Source organism: Polistes fuscatus, unplaced genomic scaffold, assembly GCF_010416935.1.
Source record: "Polistes fuscatus isolate 324 unplaced genomic scaffold, CU_Pfus_HIC Scaffold3, whole genome shotgun sequence".
Lineage (NCBI taxonomy): Eukaryota > Metazoa > Arthropoda > Insecta > Hymenoptera > Vespidae > Polistes > Polistes fuscatus.
This window is the reverse complement of record NW_025113107.1, coordinates 11,024,015-11,028,377: the sequence shown is the minus strand read 5'-3', so window position 1 is coordinate 11,028,377 and position 4,363 is coordinate 11,024,015. Positions and strand designations below refer to the sequence as shown.

At 32.2% G+C, this 4,363-nt stretch overlaps 1 long non-coding RNA gene across 1 annotated transcript; it reads left to right on the top strand.

The window, feature by feature from the left end:
• Nucleotides 1–3,463: 3,463 nt before the first annotated feature.
• LOC122519863 lies at nucleotides 3,464–4,363 on the top strand. Its single transcript, XR_006304383.1, has 2 exons — nucleotides 3,464–3,622; nucleotides 4,308–4,363. It is a non-coding gene; the product is annotated as an uncharacterized LOC122519863 (long non-coding RNA).

Here is a 4,363-nt window from a genome sequence, read left to right as displayed (position 1 = left end):
TATCATACCGAAAATAAATCTAGAGAAGGTTTTCGCGGAAGATAAATTCGAGAAACGCAACGAAGCGAAGTAACTAACGACTTCCCATCATTCAAGATTCATTTTTTTTCTTTTTTTTCTTTTTTTTTTTTTTTTTTTAAATGAAAATGCGGGATAATATCGAGGACATTCACGATTTCTTTTCTGGGATTCTCTGAATCCCTTTCCCTCCATCTTACTTCTAAGATTAATTAATAATCGTGTAATAGACTACGTTGGTAGTTTGATGATATTTTTAGAATGGCCTGGCGCCTTTATGCGCATTCAGGAATCTTCGAGTGATTATAAGAAGGCTTTGCATCGATAGACATTTCTCATCCCTCTCTTTTATTATCCTATCTCTTAGATAATTTTATACCGTTTCTTTCTTCGAAGTTACCTTGAATTAATGACGAACGAACTTGGCACGTTCAATGTCACATCCATTTAGAAAAACGCGAATAAGAAATAAAAAAATAGAAAAAAAAACATACGAAAAAGAAGAAAGAAAGAGAGAGAGAGAGAGAGAGAGAGGAACAGAAGAAATAGTAGTTTGGCTTACTGTGAGAGTTGGCTCTCAGTGATAAAGAAAGAAAGAGAAAGAGAGATAGAAAGAGAGAGAGAGAGAGAAACCATGTTGGCGAAATGAACGGTGAGATTCGTTCTTTCGGACTAGTGTATAATTCATAGTAGCTGGAACACGATCCCGGTACAGGAGTCCGAGGATAACCCGGTTAAGTTGTAAAGGATGACGTACGAGCACAATTCTAGTCCGGCCACGCAGATTTAACGAGCCTCCACACCACGAGGATAACCAACCCCTCATACGTACGAGTCCACTCGATGACAGCAGGATAACGTCGAATAATTTTTCTTCTTTTTTCGCCCTTCCGATATTCTTCCGACCTTCCGATAATGGGCATCGTACCGATAACTATACTAGGACTTTTCAAAAAGAACCATAACAAAACCATTCTTGGTATCTGTGAAGTACGTTTGAAACGAGTGATAGAAATGTTCGACTATTTCTTATTTCTTTTTTTTTTTCTTTAAATTGTATCATCGTTACTTCGAAATTTTACGTCTGTCAGGGTTATTTTAGGTGTGCGATAACTATTTGGATTTTTCAAAGTATCGTAAAAATAATTATCGGATCTACAAAATTACGTTTGAAACGAAATAATGAAAATATTCGATATTCTAATCTTTTATTTTTTTTTACAAATTGTATCACGTGTGTTATAACTCTGAAATTTAATAATTTAATATTATATAAATCCGTGACAAATTGTATGACTCAACACGTTACTTTACCAGCAGCCTATTAATCTTTTCTTTCTTTAAATTTTCTTTAATTAATTAAATCTTAATAATTAAATCTTATCTTTCTAAAGGATATTCGTACAAATAAACCATTAACAATTATCAGAACAAATGATGTCATAAGTTTTAATATTATTTCATCAGCACGAAACCATGTGTTATTATCATAAAATTCGTTTTTGATATCTATTCAAATTACCATCCATAAGTAATGCGTACAAAATGAATTAATAAATTTACGAATAAATGAGATAAAATACGAGGTAGAGTTTATAAAAATTTGAGGCTATTCTCTTTAATCATTTGAAATAATACGAATGCGCATATATGTTTCAAAAAAGAACAATGATTAAAAGGATTCTTCGTTCAAAGTGTTGGCATTAAAACGGGGAAAGCAATGTGTAGATCTTTGAACGAGATCGTTGGACGAGATCATCGAAGCGTATCAACGACAACGCCTTCTTCGCAAGGTTACGTAGTTACACGTTGCCACAAGAACGAACGAGCGAACCGGAATCATACTATAGAGGAAAGTTCCTCGTAGGTGGAAATCGATACGTCGTGACACGAATTCCCCTTTTCGTATTTTCGTTTGATAAGTAAGAATTTTCGTAAATTGTCCGATTTAATTTTAATCGGATCCAATCATCAATCAAAAATTTCGAAAGAAAATTGTTTTACTTCGGTATAAAAAAAAATAATCGTATCTATTAACTTTTTCTTTTTTTTTTTTTCCTGACAGATATTTGTTCATTAATTTCTTCGATCTTACATATATTTTTCAATTTTGTATAATATATGTAGTATAATACTTTTTATGTTTCAGGTATTTGAAACAGGGTATTTTTATATTCAAAATTGCTTTCAGAAGAAGAAGAAGAAGAAGAAGTAATAGAAGTAAAGATCGTTTTTATTCGTAAATCGAATTAATTTAAGTGTAATAATTACGTTAGTACGTGAAAATCGATTACACGAGAATTATCTCGAAAAGATATATCTAGTTTTCTTTCGGTATAATTTAGAAATAAAACGTAAAAGTATCATCAAGCAGGTTCCCGTTGACTGATTCATCTCGTTACATTTAAGACGATTTTGTTCGCTGCACCGAACTGACTTAAAGGAGTAAAAAATTTCTTTTTCCCGCACGTGAGTCTCATTAACGGTTGGTGTCTCGTGGCAACTGGTTTACACGAATGCATTCGAATAAGATTTAAAAAGAAAAAAAGAACGAAAAAAGGAATCTTCTTATTTGTAAATTGAATTTTTAGTTGAAACCGGTTATTATTCGTAGAAGAAGAACTGAACGATATTCTTAATGATCGTCGGACTTGGAATTGCGATTTCCACGTTGTTACCAAATCCCTCGTTTCGCGTATATATCGCAATAACGTTAAGTAAACTTAAATCGCACAATCAGATTCGATCGAATTTGAATTGAAATGAAAGAAGGAAACAGTTCCACGAATGTAATTACCTTTGAAGAAAAGATAATTAATGGTAATAATACTATCTTCTATGATCGAACAAAGATGAGATTAAACAAACGATCGAAAAAGAAAATAAAAGAGAGAAAAAGTGACACTTAATTTATTTCCCGTCCCGCGTTGTCTATGTTAGTTAGGTAGAAGTAATATTTTAGAGCAACCGAATGAAGCGTTCTTACATTTACAATGCAAATGGGATGGATAGCTTTTCGTCAATGGTGATTAGTTAGCTCGAGATTTCCGTATGCTCGTTCTTCCGTAGCTCGTAAAGTGTTCTTCGTAATGGCGGAAATGTAATGGCTATTCCTATTTAACCAACGATTAGAAATTTGCATTACAAAGCAGTTTAGAATTAAATTACCTTATGCTTATCTAATTATTCGTTGATATGTAGAGAGAGATTATTTCATAACGGATCACGTTGTATATCGTATGGATATTTCAGAAGTTCATTTTCATAATTAGATGTTTGTTCTAACTTAAAATCTATGTATTATAATATATATATTTTTAAGAAATAGATAAATTATAACAAAATAATTTTTGCAAACTTTTGACCAATTGGATTATTTCTCGGTGTTAAACATTCTTCTATTACGGTTGAACAAGATGGGAAAGATTTTCACGACGTTAGACGGACTTAAGTTAAAAGCCAGTGAAAGTGTTCCTGTGAAGCATGACGAGAGTAATGACACACATACAGTTGCAGCCACATTTATGTGTGTTCTACCGGCTCAACCAACAGCCATGCCGACGAACGCGAAACGTTATCGCGAAAGGAGAACTTATGCTAGAAGGTAAAAGAGAGACGACTCTTGAACTGGAAATTGTTCGATTATAATTTATTAATAATTAATGCGAATTTTATATATTCGATGAGTTTTGTTTTGTTTTTATCGATTGTAATCTTCGTAACAAAGAAAACCATACATAATAACAAAATGCAAAGAAACAAAATATCTAATTACGAATTCGTATCAATTGTCCTAACCGTCTTGCAAATGTTTGATCGCGATTATAATTTTTCATTAAAGTTTAAAACTTCCATTTATGCAAACGTTAACGTTCGTGTACGAACAATGGTAGGAAAATCCGTTGTAATTGGTGATGAAAATTGCTCCAGAGGATTACGTATTTCGAAAGAGTTATTGCAGACGAACGAAAAAAAGGAAAAAACAAAATAGGAAAAAAAGAGAAAAAAAGAAAACAAGAACGTTGCCATAATTACGATGCAATCGATATCATTGCCCAATCTACTTTTTTATTTTCTTCTTTTATAATCTTTTTTTTTTTTTATTTTTATAGTTTCTTCAACACAATGCATTTAATAAAACGCGATGCAACTGACTGATTAATTATCCTATTAAATAAACGATAAAGTATCGTGTCATAAAACATAGGCTATTTGTTACAAATTTTCCGGTATAGCGATTCTAAAAGTGATATATAAGCTTCTCATATTCGTTCCTATATACGTTACAGGATGCCCCACGCCTGTTCTGATATTATGAAAGAGAAGGAGATAGAAGAGAAGAAAA